We start from the raw sequence: 20,536 nt of genomic DNA on the forward strand, positions 1-20,536 counted from the left end.
TTTACAGTCAAAACATATAATCAAATAAGTGGTATTGTAGAGTTACAAAAGGAAACTGGAATTAAAAATCTGGAGTGAAACAGTTTACGTCTCCATAAGCAGCTTAACCTTAAACTCCAGAATGTGTGTTACACCATTTTACTTCCATGTGTGAAGATCTGTAGCTCTTTTAAAGGTTCAGTTCAGACCTTAAGCTCTGGCCCTCCGGGAAAGTAAGGTTAACTCTTAAGACTGGAGTCCTGGCACTTCCAAGTATGTTGTCTGTGTAAAAAAGTAATTGAGATAAGCTCTAAGCAGGAATAATTTTTTATTATGTGAGATTTACAAGATTGACAGTTTGGGAAAGAAACTCTCATTCCACCCACACTTACCCCTACCTAGCTTCTCCAATCCTACACACAACCCAAACTACTAATTCTTCCACCAGGATACTTTGTTCCAAGTTCTGTTGAATCTTCTGGTATCTTCTAAAGATCTGCAGATACTGCTTATAATGCTGTTCTCCTTGTTTAGCTGCAAGCAGAACCGAAAACTGCAGAGACTGCTTTCAAAACCTGTTGTCCATTAAAATTGCTTTCCATCCCTTGATGGAAAGCAATGACTCATTATCAGCTTCTGTCTCACTAACATGTAAATCTAGATGCATTGACGTCTGCATGTAAAATATAAAAAATAATGTATTGCATGGTGCAAGAAACAGGAAGGAAAGCTGCATTTCTATTCAGTTAAATGATTTAATGAAGCTTTTAGAAAAACTGATGGCATGTAATATTGCAAAGGCTTTTTTATTCTCAACAGATGCAGTCTTGATTAGCTGAATTTAGTATAGGTCTATTCTCTGTATTAGGCACAATCTTTGTTATCAACACTAGAAAATCAACCGTTCTATAACTGGCTAAATGCATTATCAGTTGTACACGCTATATGTACAATGAACGTGCTTGCATGCGTGACAGAGCAAACCTGAGCACCATACATCACTTTGTGCAGAGGTTGCCACACAATCTTCAGTGTTCTGGTTAGAAAACCAGTTAGTGCCCAGTTCATGGCACTAGTCCATGTTGTCATAAAGGAGAAAAACACTCCACCATAATCATTGGCACTTTGGGGAAGAAGCTGGTGGAAAAGGCTGTTAGTTTGAGGTTTTCTATGTTGTTGTAATAATAAAGTTAGGGTATTCTCTGGTGTAGAAAAGCAAGTTCAAACTTAACTCAGTTACATAAGTTGTCCACCAGAGTAAGGTTTTTAGAGTCAGACCTTCCACATACATAGCATATATGACACAGAAATTAATAGGTACTTAAAAAGTCTACAGATGGTAGTTAATCTACAAAGGGAAAAGATATCTGTGTAGTAATGGTCAAAGCTAGTTTAATAGGTAGCAGACCTTTCTGGATTTTGCCTTAAACTTGGCTCCTCAGGACTCCCCCGATCCACATCCTTACACTAGTACCTTACTTCTGATCTACTAACCTCTCCAGCTATGGACTTAAAAACAATGCTGGCCTTAGCCACTTGCTCACTGCACCAGAGGTGAGCTGCAAAGATGGTTCATGGCCTTTCCTGGTCCAAAGCCAAGTGTAGCTACAGCTCTGCCTCAGTTTTATTCTTACCCTACTAACTCCTTCCAGCCCAGGGCACAGAAAGGCAGGTAAACCTTCTGGCACTTCCAGCATGGCTGTGCCATGGATCGTCCAATGGGTGTGCCAATGGAGCCTTCTTTTCACAGTTATAAGTGCATCCTTTATCAGGATCAACACAAGCACTTCTCATAGGCCTCAGTCTTTTGGTCTTATTGCAGAGTGTACCAGCCTAAACCATAGCCCAATTTTCCCCACAGATACAGCTCTAAACCTAGCCTGAACAGGAGTGTGTATATGTGTACTTACCTGTCCTTTATGAAAATGTTTTCACTTTTGACTTATAATGATGATTCACAACTCGAAAATTGTTTTTAGTGACAAGAAAAACTTTTCTCTTTCAACCATTTTTATAAAAATCTCTTGCTAAACAAGCTATTAAAATACATTGGCTAGGATGAAAAAGTACCATTTAAAACTGCAAACATAGCATTGCAATTAATATTAACAAGAAATCCTGCCAAATACTAATGGATATTTTAAAGCTGATTCTGCACAAAAGTTGTTGCATTTAGCTCTAACTTTTCCTGTGAGATTGCTTGAAAATGTTTGAGGGGATTGTGGCATAGAAACATAGAAATACTATAAGGAACACACACACAAATGTAGGTGTGGTGATTAGTGTGTTAAAGAGATATTGTGGTATGGTATAAAAAGTTTTCAACAATGCTATCTGCACAGAAAGATTAGGCTTTTTAAGTTCATACTGGAAAATTTAGATTACACTCCATTATGTTGTATAATGTATGATAACAGGATTCTGGTATTATCACTCCACTAATCCTTTCACCTTGGATTCTTATTTCTGGATTTATGATCTATTTATTGCAGCGTAATCAAATCCATTTCTTTTGAGAAACTGTCTTCATGCAGAAAGAATACTTCTCATATTATATTTGGGAGCATGAAATTTTATTACAGAAATGCTCATTGCATGCTTGCACATTCTGTAAATCAGAATGCTCTGATTTACTCTACAAAGATTAAACAAGATACATTTCTCAGATCCTTTCAGTTTTCATGACCCTTAAGCTCTTCTGTCCCAAGATTAATTTTAAGAATAGGACCTCACTTTGCGGCTCCAATAGGTGATGGAAAGAAAAACACTGCAGATGGGTTCTTGCCAGATGGCATCATTGTCTCCATGGTCCATATTTCAAATGTGACAGACTTGAGGGTGAGTACAGGTCACATGTGAGGACTCCACAGGCTGTCTTCAGCCTCCTAGTTGATTTTGTTAAGTTATTCTCCCCAGACTGAAGAAGAGATGATGTTTTACGGGTACACACTTACATTATGACAGATGGAGGAATAATTCTGGTTTTGCTGTTGCTGGGCTGGGGAGGTGGGAAGTCTTCAGAAAGGCTATGTCCAGGAAGCCCAGGGCTGCAAACTGCCTGCTGAGGAGCCTCTCTCCCCACTGCCTCCACAAGAACCCTAACTCACTATCTAAAGTGTTAACATCTCCCTTAAGCACACCTGTAGATTCTATGATAAGCTACAAAAATAATATTCAGATGTCTTCAAAATAGAAGCAATAGTTGGGGTGAGATTCTGTTTCAGATTGTTGCTATTTTAGTAGACAATTTTATTTTGTTTTATTTTAGTAGACAATGTTTTTACAATTAATACCAGTGGTAAATCCTACCATGGCCCAGCCCACACACACAGTAGTCTTTGAAACTGTAGAGTTCATTTCTCTTCTATATTAGTCCCACACATGTTCTATAAATAAATGCTGTGAAAGTGTAAGATTATACTTTGAAACTAGATGTAACTATTTGCATTTGAGGAGCTAAATTTCCTTAAGGTACAGGCCATTACAACTTCACAAATGACTAACTCCAGAAAGCAGTGTGAAATTGTGTGTGGAGGGATTCTATAATCAGTGGTGTATAAAAACAATCACTGAGCTACGTCCCCAAATTATACTTTACCATGCTTGTAAGTCAAAGTTTTCTCACTAACTGAATAAGCAAAAGATAGTAGACTACAATACATACACATTATAAAATGAGATATCTTTGTAAAAATCCCAAGGCCCATGTAAATTCTGCTAATATGAAGGACACCTAATGTCATACTTTTTTCTCCCAAATCAGAAATTTTCCAGTTAAGTCTTGACTAAGTTCAACAAAGCTCAGATAGAACATTACACTTTTCTGGACAAACTCTGTCCTATTATAACCCAGTGTCTCTAAGATTTTTGATAGATTGTAAAACTCTTCTACTAAATAAGCTCTTTTGTTAATGTCTGGTTTTTTGTGGAATAGCATGAATCTTTCTTCTTCAGCAAGTCCTCCACTAGCATGGATGAGTGCCCATGATTAGTTAGCATGTCTGGTTAGGAGCAGATTTAATAAAATTTGACTTAAGATCAATCTGGAACCTGAAAGTCATGGAAAATAAGGAAATAACTGTATGTGAGGTACATGCTGATAACTCAAACATGTGAATCAGCTTTTGCTTAAATACATTTACATGCGAGCAGCTCTTGATCTAAAGAAATATTTGTCATGAAAACTTTTAAGTTACTTTACAACCCAATGACTTAGGCCTTGTGGAGTGGTGGTAACTTAAAAAGCAACTCAGTAAGATATTTGCAGGTTTTATTACAGTTTTCCAGATTGGCAGTGTTTTGGGGTTTTTTTTAAGAAACAAAAAGATTTTTCTGATGTTGGATTTTAACAGTGAAATTATGAAAGTGCCACTTCATGTTTTTCATTGTCGTTGCAAAAAAAAAAAAAAAATTAAAACATCATGTCAGACAATCAGTATCAGCATGCTATGAGTCTGCTCTCTGATTCTTTGTTAGAATAAGAAAGTACTTTAGCATGTTTAAGGCCCTTCTTTCCCCTAAGTGCCATCAAACATTAATTGCATTCTGGTACACTGTATATGTAATTAAATTAGATTAACTTGGAACACGTGAATTTTTTTTTGAGTATCAAAACAGGAACTTCAGAGATACTGGCGCAATGTTCGGATATTTGAATACTATTCTAATGTATGGCTGGATGCCTGCATTGAAAGAAACTTTTACAAAAGAGAAGACAGGTCGTATTGCCACATACAGGCACCTGTTCTTGGAAGCTGCTGAGGGAAGGTACTAAACAAAAAGATTCTCTGCTCTGCTAGTATATAGTGTTTACATCAATGTTACATAATCCTAGAAATACAGAGCACTCCTTTTGAGGCAGGAACATAGAGGTATGCTTCTTCCACCCAGCTTTTTATACCACTCTCATCAATCTGTGGTTATGTGTCTGAGCAGTAAATGTGGTACTTCTGCTCAAAACAGACAAAACATTCACAGTATTCTTCACTGAAAAATCAGTCTTAACTCTTAATTTCAGTTTAGCTTCTAGCAATCAAAAGCAATGAATTCTATAAAGTACAATTAAGAATTATCCAAATCAGATTGTTATTTTCAAACAGTGAGGCAGTGTTGATTAAAAATTACTTATATGAATTCTTTGGTCACAGAAATTAGTAAAAGCAAAAGCGGCACTAATTATTTCACTTAACATGTCAATGGTTTTCCAAGGTGACCTTAAAAGAAAACTACTGAAGATATTTGAGGATTTAGCACTGTGCCATTTGGCATTTTTAAAAGCAATACTTGATAGGATTGTGTATATATCTTTGCTTTAAACTCACTCACTGCCTCTGTAAGAGCAAAATCAGTTGCTCTGTTATAATCTCCAGAGTGTTAGAAACACATATTCTGGACTGCCTGTAATAGTCTCTTAAGTACATAAAAAGAAAAATGCTTGCTCACTGTTTTAATTCTGCATGGGTAAATAGGTTGCAGATGTTATATGTTGTTTTCACACTTTTCAAAAAGCAAACTCGAAATGCAAGGTTGCTTATTCAGTTAAGTGCACATATTAAAAATACTATAAAAAGCCTAGTCCTTCAGTTTTGCACATAAGTATTGTAAAGTTTTAATAACTGTGAACACACAAAATGACTGAGACAAAACTGCTTGCATGATATATGACCATTCTTTACTGTCCTGATAATACAGAACAATAATAACACCTCACCTAACTAGCCTATGAACTGGATTTATTGCTGCTTTTCAGGCTTGAGACAGTGAAAGTTTACCAAAGGTAACCATAAAACTAGATGCATTGTAAAGGGTTGGGGTTTTTTTCTGGTTACAGTTCCATAAAACTTGCCTATGAAGACAGTGATTTCAGTGGATCTATCTATACAAGGGCAGCCTGGAGAAGTGAAGTCTCCTGTTGACACTCTGTTGTTCAGGTCCTGTTTTCCTCTAAAGCAAGGTGCTTCTGCATGAACTTCATGGGCAAATAGTTGAAAGTAACTAAGTTACCACAGCTTAATGACATGCCACTTGCCAGCTGAGCCAAAATAGCTCACCATGTCTATATCCCTACCTACCTGCAAGTAAGAAATAATGCGTGTTTGCTCACACACTCACAAATGCTCACACAGTCATTTTCTTCATTAGTCTAATCCATCATCAGTGTCTGGCAGGGTCGTTCCATAGTCACAGACATGGCTTTTTTATAAGTGATAATCTGGGTTCAAAATTTCATAGAAAGAATTCTTGATTTAAAAGCAAAGAAGCATCTGTATCCATTTAATTTCATATACTGGTTCCTAATACTTGTGTGTGGGTTATGGATATCTTGGGACAGTATGTTTTTCCCCATTCTCACAGGTGCTAAAAAAACTTGGCTGTGCATTCAACAACACCATCTGTTGAGGGAAGACATGTTATGAGATGTAATGAATATATAAAAGACTCTTAGAAAAGGAGAATACACTAACGTAAAAATTTGTAGAACAGTCTGTAAAAATAAATCGTATTTTATTTACTATGTGTGAAATGAATATATCAGTGCTGGAGAATGACATTAACAGTTTAAAAGCAGTAGTTCCACTTTTCAGTCATCTGCTTTATTTCAAACCACCTAATGTTAGAATCAGTATTCTCTTAATAATAACAACAAAAATAACAACAATAACAACAACAACATATAAGAAAGAACCCAAGGAATATAGCAGAATATTGCACTGTTCTAACAACAGAACAGAAGCAATGTTTTTGTAGAACTGGATAAAAGTTTATAAGCCCCAGAACCTGTTTGTCTTTCTTTGTCCAAGTGTATCATTGGCTTAATGCAAGTTATTAACTCTCTCTGCAAATGTTTTGCAATGATAAGAGACCTGCAGGACTCAGTCCTCTACCATGAAAATCCATAACTAATGATGGATATTGGAATTTGCAGTAATGTTTTTGAGGTATGAGTCAGTGACTCACTAGATCCTACTTAACCTCACGAAGTTATTGTATTAGTCTTTCATTGTTTTAAAGAAGGAACAGCTCAGGCAGGGATTAGTGCTATGCTATACAAAAAAATGAAAAGACAGGACATGGTCCAAAGAGCTATTAATTTGGAATTTTGTCTAGTGGAAAATGATCCTCAAAAATGTCACTCAGCTCTTGGGCAAGACGGGGAACCAGGGAGAAAAGAAGACATAGCAGTCTGCCTGAAGTAGAAGAGATGGTACAGCCACTTATAAAGATCAGATGCTGACAACAGTGTTGTGGCTATTTCACTCTTTTTTTATTGTAGTGCTAAATGGTCCCATGTATTCCCATGAGTAAACTGTGTCTAGTGAATTCCCCCTTGATAAGCATAACAGAAATGTCAACTCACGTGCATCTTTTATCTTTCTGCTGTTTGAGAATTGTCAGTCTGGGGGTACTTTGTGAGACTGCAAGCTTTCATGGCTTGAGGCATCAAAGAAGACAGGAATAAAGACAAGTAACACTTTAATTCCAGCTGCCACAAAAAAAACAGTGTATTGGCTCTGCTCTCTACATCCAGTTTGAGTTAGCAGCACTAGCAGAGAAATACTGTCTTTTTTTTTTTTTTTTTTAAGTCCATCAACACTGTCACAGTGAGTACTGCTGTCTGAAGACAAGGAGGCTTGGTCTCCATAGCGGACAAAAGCATGACTGCCCCTCGTGCAATTATATGCTAGCTAACCTTCAGCAGCAGTGGTATCAAATTCACTGCGGGCGGTAGGAGCTGGTCAGATATTTATCCATATGGACAGCCTACCCCACGCTACATGTAATTCCAGCTATGTGCTTATTGGCATCTGAGCAAGCTGGCTTGAAGCTGCAGCTACACCTTTCACTGCAGAGTAGACATCCTCAGTTAGATGTGGAGGTTTATTGGTTCAGTGGTGGTTTCTGTATGTTTGTAACATCAAGCTTATCACCATGGAGGAGAAGGATGACTGCACAGCGCCAGACACTTGATGAACTGCAGTGGAATTGTCCCTGATTTCGGGAAGGCTGATCTTAGCCAAACCAGTCAAGCCTCATGCAGGCAAAGGCTCAGCTGTGGAAAGAACCAACTACAATGACTTGTTATTGCTCTTCAGATGCTCTACTAACAGACTAAAGACAACAAGAAATTCTGAATAAACTGGATATTTGCTGAAAAGGAGCTATCACAGTAGCTGATTCAAGAGGTCTACTCCACCCCCCCCAATGCAGTGTGGATACAGTAAATGCAAATGAGAAATCATTCACACAGAGTAACTAAGCAGTGAATACAAACCAGTCATGTTTTCTGGAAAGGTTAGTTCTCAGGTAGTAAAATGCTATTCAAAATTAGATTTTGCATAAACCTATAGGATGACCTTGGTCACCTCTTTTGCAAGCTGAGAATAATCAACACACACAACACAACAGCACTCTCACCTTTGGTACAGTATAGCCAATATCAACTGTGCTGAGAAAGTATTGAAGAGGTACTGTATATTTACTTAGAGCAGTTCAGCTACCCGCATTTGAACAGGTTCACTATGTTTAATTATTTTGCTGAATCAGTGTGATGATTTTTTTTTAAATATTAATTATCTCCTTAAATTATTTTTCAATTACATAAGGGCAATTAAGAAAATGAAAGAAAGTTTTACACATAGATTGATCATCTTCATGTGACAATCCAGTAAAAAAAAAATCAAGTCACTAATGTGCCTAAGAAGCATCGCTGTTATTTTCATATGCATTTAAGCAAACCATTTTCAAAATGACAGTTTTAAAATTGAAATTGCTAATGAACCATGTATTTTAATAATTCATAACTAGCACGGTTTTAGCTTTCATTCTTGGTGGAAGCCAAATTAAAACTATAATACATTTCTAGGTTTACGGCTTTTTAAATTAAAAGGTTAACAATAATATCTGTAGCATTTTTTAACTACAAAAATGCAAAGAAAACAGCAGAAACAAAAACACAATCCCATGTTTGACATTTACTTGAAAGACAAGATTGCCAGAATACAAAGCAGTATTAAAACCACTGCCTGATCATATGGCAGTAAAAAAAACTTTTTGCCAAATACCGTCTGTATCTCTCCAAAGCATTCATCAAGCAGAGTAAAAAGAAACATTTCTTGCTGACCTTCCCTATCTTCCATGCCATTCATTAATTTCAGTCCACAGAAGAAATCTAAAGCAAAACAAAATTCTCCTCTGCCACTCTACTGTACTGTTCACAACAGCTGTAATCACATGACTTTTCTCCTTTGCTTTTTACCAGATCAATGTACTGAAAGTAATTGCTTAGGAATTTGTGAGTGAACAACATAAACAACAGATAGCAACTCTTGCAGGAATAATAGATGCCAAACCAAAAGGAGGCCTTTGGGACATGCAAAGCTCACACTTACTGTTGCCTTTGGCTCCTAGAGCTGAACAAGGGCAAGACTAACTTCCACTCTATTTATTTTTCAATAAATCAAATGCTATGACCGCGCTGGAAGCATCTCACACCTGGTACCTGTTCAGATTCAGCCCTTGGTACCAAAAACCACAGCCACAAACGTTTCGAGGAGGCCCAGGATGACTTACAGGGAGCCGGAGGTGCCAACATGCCATGAACTGCTGCTGAACTGTGTGACAGTGGGGACCCAGCATGGAGCCACCACCACCGCCACCACGGAACCACCACTACCACCACCACTGCCACCACGGAACCACCACTACCACCGCCACTGCCACCCTACAGTGCTCAGGTGAGACCAGTTCAATGGACCCAGAGCCCAGCACAGACAGCTGCTGCTCACAGGTGTGCATACAAACAAGCACTCAGCAAGCCACCTGCATACCATGCTACAAAGGGTGGCCTTTGCCCCGATATATTATCTTTTGGTTTCTCCTTTCTGAAAGCAATAAGAAAAATCCGAAAATAGGGCTAGTAATATAGGCCTACCTGTCATGCAGTAATTGTGCCTGGGAGCATGGGTTTGTGGTTGAGAGCATTGTGAGGTGTACAGCGGTGCTGGTATCAAAGGCTAATATCAATTGCAAACACTGTTCTCCAAACAAGCTGACTGTAGTCGTGACTCCTTGATAATTTATATTTTTTTGCCAAAACTTTCAAAGTCTAGAAAACATACACAGTGTCTGACACAGGGTGGGAGTGCGTGTGATCCAGGGCATGAAGTGTCAAGCTTTTTCCTCCTTTCTTTCTGTCGCAAAGTCCCTAATGCTAAGCTGGGCTCTGAATGCTCCAGCACCCAGATCCTGCAGAAAGCTGATTAGAGCAACAGAGAGGGAACTTCTCACTCTGGTCACAACCCAGAGATCACCCAACATGTGAGAAAACTTCTACCAGCTTCAAAGATTATTGGATCATGCCCTTACACTGATATTTAAAACATTATTTTAAGACCATTGACTTCAGCTGGACAAAGTGTACACATGAGGAAAAGCAAGCATAAATTCTCTATATTCAGGCAAAACTGGAAGAGGAACTTCTGGGTGCACATCCAAAACAACAATAAAGATTTTGGACAAATGTAAAAGTGATTCTGTCTGTCAAATTCTGAACTGAGATTAGGTTTTATGAGCTGTTATAGGAGGAAAGGTAAAAACAAATGGTGTTTTTCTGGAGGTGTTTTTTAGTAATTCATTAATAAACTGATGAATTTGTGGCTGTGTAGATCTGTTCTGATCAAACTCCAGAAGTTAAGAATCTACACCTTTTTTACATTGTTCTTGTTATCTTTGAGAGGCTTACATCTGAAGCCCAGAATACATATAATGTCAAATGGACTAAAAAAAGGTGGGAAGTGCCTGCAGGGCTCAGAAAGTTTGCTACAGCACAGCTTCCAAGATAATTGAGGTTATTCTGCTTGTGAAGTAAAATAGAATCAAATCTCTAGATGTGTCTTACTAGACCTGTAGAAGGTAGATTATTAACATGTCCTCCTATTAATTCAGTGGGCAGCATGGCAAAACGCTAAAAAAAGACTGCAGCAGTTTTAGATTCAGCAGTTTAGAACAATATGCATTTCTCCAGTATTGCAGGTAAATGAGTAGCAGTTTCAGCCAGTAATCTCCATTCCCTCAAAACAGTTGCTTGTATCCGATATCTCTTCCAAAGCCTTCCACAGCTCTTCTATCCATTACAGCTCCTCAGTCATCCACCCATCCCTTCCTTCCCCCAAATAATGCATGTTTTAAATAAAAAATCATGGTATTCCAAAAGAGTAGCGCTATTTAACATAGGCATCTGTTTGACTATTTTTCACTTCCCTAGGACTGAGCAGTTTTCTAAGATCACTTTTGCAGTTTTGCAAATACAAAATACCAAAGAAAATACAAGGCTGCCTGCTCTTCATGCCCCAAGTTGTACAGAGCTATGGCTATTATAAAGGGCTGAAATCACAATCATATTAGTCCCTCTCTGACCCACAAAGCCTCACTATGCTTGTTTTCAAGGAAACAATAAAATTATAATTTAGAGCTGAACTGCTAATCCTTTCCAGAGCGTAGTTATCTGAATCAGGCTTGTACAAAGGCATCTCCATCCACTGCAGATCAATCATTTAGGATTAACAAAATAGGTGAAGGGTGTGTGGGAGTGTATTTTTGTTTTTTTAAATGTTAGCAAAGGAATCTTTTAAAAGACAGAATGATGTTTAGGCCTTTGAGAAAAACAACTGCTGGTGATAGTACATGCCTCTTTCCCAACAAACTAATTGTAAAAGCAATCAGCTAGAAGACAGAAATTGTTCTTGGCCTCCTTAGTTTGAGGGGATTTAAACCTATATCACACCCTTTCTACAACACTGTGACTTCCAGGGTTTGGGACAGTCAAAACCCACAGGGATCCCCACCCCTTCCTGTTGAATCTGTGGCATAGCATAAGACAGAAGTTAAATTCATGAGTCCAAAAGAAAAATAAGCAAGAATGAGTAATACTGAAATCTGTCATTTGGGGTACTCATTTGGGAATGAAAGTCCCAGGTTTTGAATCCTGCTTTCAGGTCTATGTGTTAGTTACAGTAAATAAACAGTCAGACTATATTTAATTAATTATATGTGAAAAAAAAAAACCCAACCCTTTCCTTTCTAGCTTATCTCTTCCTCTAGCAACCACACTTCTGAATGCAGATGAAAGAATTCATCAAAACAGAGCTGCAGCCATGCTGGGTCAGCCCAAAGGTTGATGCATCTGATTGCTAAGATCCAAACCCCAGCATCAGCCAAATACAGATGCCCAGGAAAGAGAAGAGCTGAGTCAGCAGAGACAATGCGTCTCTGTGTACTCTCCCAGTCTTCAACCATTTGCAGTCAGTGTCAGGGTATGATTTGCATATCTTCATTAATCCTGAAAATAACTCCTAAAATTCACCCCTGCTATGTTTAGGTACGTAAATTCTTCTGTGGCTCTAGTCTTAGATACCCAGCTGGGTCTATCTATATTACCAAGTGAGTGTACAACAGGGGCTGTTCTTTTTGGTGCGAATTTTCCTTATGTCTGTACTTGAAGTCTTATGGAATGCCCTGGAGTGCTCCAGCGGTGAGCCCCAAGAGGTTTTGCTCTCGGTGGAAGCAGGCTGGAGCTGTGGACCCAGGACAGTAATGAGAACATGCCACATGCAGTGTGGATGCTCTTAGTGCTCTGCACATCCACAGCACCCATCTAGGACCAAGAAATGGCACGAGTATCATTGCTGGCAAAGATGGCATGGATGTGTCCTTCCTTCTGTGCACCACTCCAAATGCAGTTTGGAGCAGTGCAGTCTCACCCACTGAGAGCCTGGGTGGTCTAGTTACATCCACCTCTTTAAAAACCCCACCTATAAAATTTATTTTGTCTCTACAATCCCCACAGACAGTGACTTTCTAACAGAGGAAATACAGAAGGCTAGGAAAAAGACGAAGTGCAATGAATCATGATAAGAGCTATAATTGCAGAAAAGCCTAAGCAAGTAAAAAAAAGAATGTAATTAATCAGAAGATTAGTTTCAATTAAAGTTTAAATATTAGACTACTGAGAGAGAAAGTGTTCTGGGAAAGGCATTTTTAGGGATATGTAAAGACTAAATCATCTGCAGATTCAAACAATCCATGAATAACTTGAATTATCTTATTTTAGAAAAGGCTAAATGTAAGCTAAAAAAAAAGGAAAAGACTTCCAGTCTCTAGGTGGATCAGGAAATATTAAGGGACTGTTCACTTTAGGGTCCACACTGGTTAAATGCTGATCACTGTAAACAGGTGCTCTAGTTAGTGAGGGTAGAAATAAGCGTGTGGTTGTGGGCTGAGTCATAAAAATGTATGTCAATGGGAACTTACTTTTCTTTCAGCTGAGCTGGGGTAACTCACTGAGCACCAATCCCATCGTAAATTAAGCCCAGCTGTCTCAAACTGCCCTCAGGATAGTAAGGTATGATATTCATAAGCCACCACATTAGCAGCATTTATCTTCTGATGTGCTTTCAAAAGAACCTGGTGTAACTCAGTCCCAATTGTCCCGTGGAATTTGCAATAGGTTATGTTAACGGAATAAACTGAATTAACATTTCAATTCCCATACTGACATTTGTCCAGCAATTATCTAACACATTCCAAAAACTTTTCTGTTCCAGAGGCTTTTATTGTTTCACTCTCCAGCCTTAATACTCCAATCAGGATGAATACACCCCTTAAGAACAATGCCTTCCCATCAGATACCAGATAAATGCTATCCCTCAGTATTTCATATATTTAAGTCATAAGTACTGATGTTTGTCAGCCTAGTAGCCTGCACAACTTGTTCTCCAGTATTTTTTACTTTCTTGACAGTTATTTTGAGGTCATAAGAACAATATGGCTTAACAAGCTATCTTTGTCAATTAAAGACACTAAAGAATCACCATTTAAGGAGCCATAATGACACTCCAATTTACCTGCAGGCTGTATTTAATAGAGTAAATCTCAGGGGGTAAGCTAGACAACATCAACGAGGCAATCATAGGACTGGAGAAATGGTATGTAAGTCAGCAAATTAGAAAAGTAAGAGTAGTTAATTTTACACTTTGGAAAACTGAAAAAAAAGAAAAAAAAAAAAGCATATGTATTTACTCATCCACATACACACATGCTTCTATTTTGAAATGGATACACAAAAAGGCTCCAAGCCAATGATCTAGCAAGAGTTAGCTGTTCTGTGGGAAGTCTACAGAACGCAATGTCTTTTGTTAATGAGCCTGTTAGAATAAAATAATTAAGTAACCTACTGTTAATACTTGAGAATTTTTATGTAACAAGTATTCTAAAAGGTATTTTCTTGAGTAATTAACAACAAAAAGGTGCATTTCTCTTGGTTCTCTTCCATGTTTAGTTTTGTTTTCCTTAGGCTTGAATTGCAGCAAAGGCTTTGTTTCTGTAGTTTGGGAAAACAGTGCTGTGCTGGGTGGTGCAGCTGCACTGTGTGTTGGTGAGCCTTTTGCAAATGAGCAGGAAGGGGCATGGATTCTGGAAGCAAATCCAGCCTTGCCCACAAAGCGCCGCAAACCATAGAGCAAATGTCTTCAGGAGTTTCTTCTGTTGCTTCCTCACCTCTCTCCTCGCCAGAGAGGTACAAGAAACCTGCACATCTCCTGAAATAAGCTAGCCAAATTTATGGTCTGTAGCCTTTTATGGTTTAAGGAGGGGTGTAGTTATAAGGTATTACCCTGAGCTCTCAGCAACTTTGTGGATTGCATGTATATATAGTAATGAAAGCTATTAAATGGCCTCAGCCAGAGTCAGTGGGTGCTGAAAATGTTAACCGTAAGAGGGGCTTGTCTTACATACATACCTAGGCAAGTCCGTTGCTGCCAGGATAAGAATATCCTATGCCACATTAACAGTTATGTAGGAGTAAATCTACACAACCTTTATAGCTGGGCATAATAATTAGCTTTCATGCCTTTGACTGACTGCCACAGCTCTCACAGTACCTTAAGAATGAAACTTCATGTGCAGATACAGGCAGCTGAAAATGCACAGCAGGTTCCACGTCACCCAAAAAGGCCAAGCAATGCTGCAGAAGTCCTGGTAGAGAGTCTATGTGCATATAAAAATCTTGTTCTCCTTCTGCAAGTGACAATGTCATTCCACCTACTCCAGCATGCATACTCCAGTCAACACTTGTCCAATAAATGTAGTTTGGCCTATGACCCTAATTCATGACAGAGCACATTGACATGTCTGGTCCAGGGATCTCTTCTTCACAAATTCACCTCCAGAACGGATGTTTCCAAGTTCAATCAGTCATACACCAATGACATGGATTCACAGTAGTTTGACAAGGATTTCTGTTTTCACATGCCTTTTAGGAGGTTAGTTTAAAAAGGAAGTGTTAAAACATCAATGTATTTTGAGATTTTAAAAGTATGTGATGAAATTATATAAAGCCAGCAGTATCCAGAAATCCATCAGTCCAAAGTCTGAGTTTGCCAGATGCTTTACACTGATGCTTTCAGTAACGATCTCTTTTTCCTGGTTAGCTGCGGCTGTACAATGAAATTTCCGTCTGTGACTCTGAAAATAAATGTTCAAGGGCACTACTTTGAATGCTGTACTGAAATAACTCCCACTTGTCTTGCAGTTATTAATTTCTCCCTGTTTACCTTTTCATGATAGGTAATCCACAAAACTGTTACCTAAATCTGTAGTCTAACCCACGCCTGGTTTCCTTCAGCCATAAATTAAGCCTGTGCTTCTGGCTTGTTTCTGCCATGCTGATGCTAGGCACCCCAAATGAGCTACCTGACTACTAAGCCATCATCTCTGATGGTAAGCGATGTTCTAACGTATGAGACAATGATTCTATGTATTTACCTTTATGTATTCACCTCTCACTATAACCTTATTTTTTACTCTCATTGCATTCATAAACCCATGTAGAGGATGCAATCGCTTTTCCAGCGAATCAGCCAAGGTTTTCAGTTTGCTAGCTTCCCTTATCTTCTGAAACAGCCCATGGTCATTCAGACTAGGCCTTATGTGGAAAACACATACCCAGTTACTTACAGACAGATGATTTATCTCCCTTTTAGGTCTTCAATTTATTACTGTTCTCCCATAACTGCTTTCCTGCAAGTCATTATCACTAGAGAAATTTTAGCTCTGAATTTATGTTCTAGTTCATGCTGTTCTTCAAGTCTACAGAAATAACTCAGGATAGGTCTGACTCCACACTACTCCCCACCCACTCCACTGATGGCTGTGCTCCACCTCAGTGGAGTGGGGAGAAGAAGCAAGCCCCAGAGACTTCCCCCTGGATTGCTTGCACCACACTAGGTTTTGTTGTTCTGTTGTCCTTTCCCAAGTCATTCAGCAGATATTCACAAAGGAACTCTGATGGCTATTTTTTTTCTTTTCGGAGAAACTAAAAAGCGTATCTACATGCAGTGCAACATGTTTGTCTTTCTAAGACACATCAAACTCTGGCTAGGGTAGAAAAACATCCATATTCTAATTAACTCTACAAGGTACAAGGGTTTTGAACGAATGAAGGAGTCATAAGAACAAGACTCTTACAACTCAAAATACTTTTGCTACAAACTGATGTAGACTGTAGAAAGACTTGCCTGTGAATATTTTCAAGCTCATAAATGATCCTGTGGACCTGCTAAATATTTTGCTGAAGAAAATCATCACAGAAGCACAAACCAGGCTGAAAATATATATGGGTTCTACGCACCATACTCTTCTGCACAGAGAGGCGCCTCTTCAGATGTGGCTTCAGCCAATCACAAAATTGAAACCTAAACCCACATTTTTTCCCAAAGAGAACCCATTCAAAAAACCCTATAAATGCTTTCAATATGGAGTTTAGAGACAATGAAGGTAGAAAGCAAAAAGAGTCTAAAATCCTATATTGTTCTTAATTTTATAGCCAGTTCCCAATTTCATACCAAATTCAGATAGGAAAACATTCAAACTTAAGAAAGTCAGAATCCAGTTTTGGCTATGAGACTATAATGCAGGCCAAGTAAAAATAAAACCCAAATATAGTCAACACTATGCAAGAGAGACCATACAAGGAAGTGTCTGATTTACAATACAAACCATTGCAAGACAAATCAGATTTTTTTTTTTAAAAAGATTGTTGTTCTATAATTATAATATATCTGCTAATGGACTCTCTGAATCACAAAACAGTTATCACAAATTAAAATTTATTTTCGTTACTACTACTTTCTACTACTACTAGTACTACTACTAACTTTCGTTACTGGGATAGTTCTCCTTGCTATTAATTTCACATTATAATAGTATTTCCATAAGCAGTCTAAGTATTATTTGGGTGTATGGGCTAAAGACTTTTACAGTCCATTTTTGTTCCTCTGCTTTGAGGCTCGACCAACTCAAAAGCTACTTAACACAGAGAAAACCTGGACTTGTTCCACAAATTGTCAATGGAAATAAAGATTACAAACCATACAAATTCAGTTAACATAGTGCAAAGTTAATAATGGACTACAGTTAAGAGGCATGTGTTACAGAAACTGAGTTCGTGCAAAAGATGAAACGCAAACACTAGGATAAATATTTATTCTTAACTGAATTCCAGAATACTTTTATCCCTAGAGGTTAATAGTGGTTGAGATATTTACTGAAATGTAATCCCCACTATCACCAGATTAGTGTACTCGGTTTCATGAAAACTTGTCAGTATGTGCGTATTTAACTATAAAAGTATACCTTTTCATTCACTCTTTGCTGCTGTCAAAATATTCATGTAAATATATAACTTCTGTTTCAGTGGAGCTTAAACTATTTCTTTTCACATTCAAAGAGATATAGTGACATGTCATTTTCTTATCTGCTGTATTATTGTGATAATTTGCTCATAGACAGCATAAATATATATATATATATATATATATATAAAAGGACTTTTTTAGGTTGAAAAAAAAAGCCAAGATGAAACAAGTCAAAAAGCCTACTTTCAGTGCAAAGAGTGTGGATTTTTTTCCCTTAAGGTTATTCCAAATTGTACAGTTTCCTGTAGAACTTTTAAATATGGGTGAAAAACTGTCACAGTGGAAGCATACATTTTGCAGCCACATAGTGCCCTATTTTCACACACTGCCTCCATGCCACTGTCTCCTTGACTGCATGAGCTAGAGGTGAAGGTGCAGCAGGTCAACCAGGCTGGCGCTGTGGTTAGTCTCCTGGTGACTACAGAGGTGTAGCTGTTGCCTCTCCCACCCTTTGTCCCTTTACTTGCCTACAGTAGTCCCACCTTGCTGCATCTACTAGCTGCACCTACTCGTTAGCTTAACATAGTCTCTGCTGTACAGCTCCCATCATTTTATTCCATAACATTTTGGGGGTCCAAATCTTCAATATTCATGATGTTGTCCATCTGAGACAGCTATGCATTACAAAGCATCTTTCTTCCATCCTTCCACAGATATCTTTCGTCTTTACCTTGATGGGTTCTTCATGATTGACCAGCAACAGTACTTATGCCCTTATTTTCTCAGATATGCTTATTTACTCTCCTGCTCCTCCATTTGCCCTTCTTTCCCCTCTCCCCCCTCTTTGTAAGGCTTTCACATTATTCCAACCACAGCTTAATTAAGCAAATGATACATGACTACCTTACACATCTCGTTTTATTGTTGCTTCAACTTCCCAAGCCATTCCTCTCCGCACTTCTATTTAATCTGCCTGTTGTATCCCATGTGATTAGACCAGACCCATGTCCTTCTTTTCTGCCTACTGTCGTCTTCCTGTAATTCAGTTCCTCCATGAAGCTTGCTTGCTTATCTGGCGCTCTCATTCTGGATATGAAAATGCCCCACTACCTCCAAATTTAAAACAAGTTCAATATAACCAAACAGAAATGACTGCCAATTAAAAATCCAGCTATGCCAGAACTATTTATTTGAAAATGTTCACTACTTTTGGAAATGTTGAAATCCTTCTTTCCCCAGTGTCTCAAAACATTTTTGAAAATATTTTGAAAATAGTTCTAAAATTAACACACACAGCCAAAACAGCATGCCTGAAAAAAATCTGTTTTCATTTGACAACAAAATTGAAAGATCAGCACAAAATAAATAAAATCAATATAAGCATAAAATCATTGACGATTACTTGTTTCAAATGACTGATATTTCTAATGAAAAGAAATCACTGGAGTTGGAGGACTCTCTCCTTAACAACTCTGACCCATGTAGCCAGCATCCCACTGCCTGCCTTTCCTTCACATGAAATATTGTGAGCAGTTTGATGGTCTGGCAGTGTTTTCCTCATTCTGAAGGATGTGTGTGTGAACTTCTCTGAGAAATCATCTAAAGACCAAGAAGCATTTTACTAATACAGACTGAAGCAGTATCTCCGCTACTAGTGACATAATACCTTTCAGAGACATAGGATGATCAGGCGTAACAACCCAGCCTTTGTGGTGCAGGTGAGAGCACAATGTGTAATCTAGCACTAGCTGCAACCTGTACTGCAATTAGCTTTAACGCATCCTTATACTGGGTTACCCTGCATGTATGTGTGTATTTACAAATTTTGTATATGTACGGTTAGAGAAAAATTATATCCTGCCAGATCCAAGAGCCTGGGAGAGGCAAGGCTGCTCAGCTCCACGTCCCCAGGTCCAACCAGCAGCGAGGCTGGAGGTGCGTTCCCAGCAGGCAGACGCACGCAGAGCACACGTTACATACCACACAGGTACCTATACACGTGTCCGGACACACGGATCAGACAGACACCCAGAGCACTTGCACGGACACAGTCAACACTAGGGGCCTCATCCTGCTCCCCTCTCCTTCTCTAAACATCTGTCGTGGTTTAACCCCAGCCAGCAACTAAACACCACGCAGCCGCTCACTCACTCCCCCCCACCCAGTGGGATGGGGGAGAAAATCAGGAAAAGAAGCAAAACCCGTGGGTTGAGATAAGAACGGTTTAATAGAACAGAAAAGAAGAAACTAATAATGATAATGATAACACTAATAAAATGACAACAGCAATAATGAAAGGATTGGAATGTACAAATGATGCGCAGTGCAATTGCTCACCACCCGCCGACCGACACCCAGCCAGTCCCCTGAGCGGCGAATCCCTGCCCCCACTTCCCCATTCCTATACTAGATGGGACATCACATGGTATGGAATACACCGTTGGCCAGTTTGGGTCAGGTGCCCTGGCTGTGTCCTGTGCCAACTTCTTGTGCCCCTCCAGCTTTCTCGCTGGCTGGGCATGAGAAGCTGAAAAATCCTTGACTTTAGTCTAAACACTACTGAGCAACAACTGAAAACATCAGTGTTATCAACATTCTTTGCATACTGAACTCAAAACATAGCACTGTACCAGCTACTAGGAAGACAGTTAACTCTATCCCAGCTGAAACCAGGACAACATCCCATAATAAATCCTATACAATCCCAAAGTGCTCTTCCCCTGCATCCCACAGTGTGTCCCCCACCCCTGGGCAGCAACCCACCCTTCACTCTGAAACAATATCTGGGGGCTACTCCCAGTGATGGGTGATGGTGGGTTTCATGCTTGGCGGGGGTGCTGAGGGTCTCCTGGGACAGCCCTGGGAGG

The sequence above is a fragment of the Harpia harpyja genome, chromosome Z (assembly GCF_026419915.1).
Source record: "Harpia harpyja isolate bHarHar1 chromosome Z, bHarHar1 primary haplotype, whole genome shotgun sequence".
Classification (NCBI taxonomy): Eukaryota; Metazoa; Chordata; class Aves; order Accipitriformes; family Accipitridae; genus Harpia; species Harpia harpyja.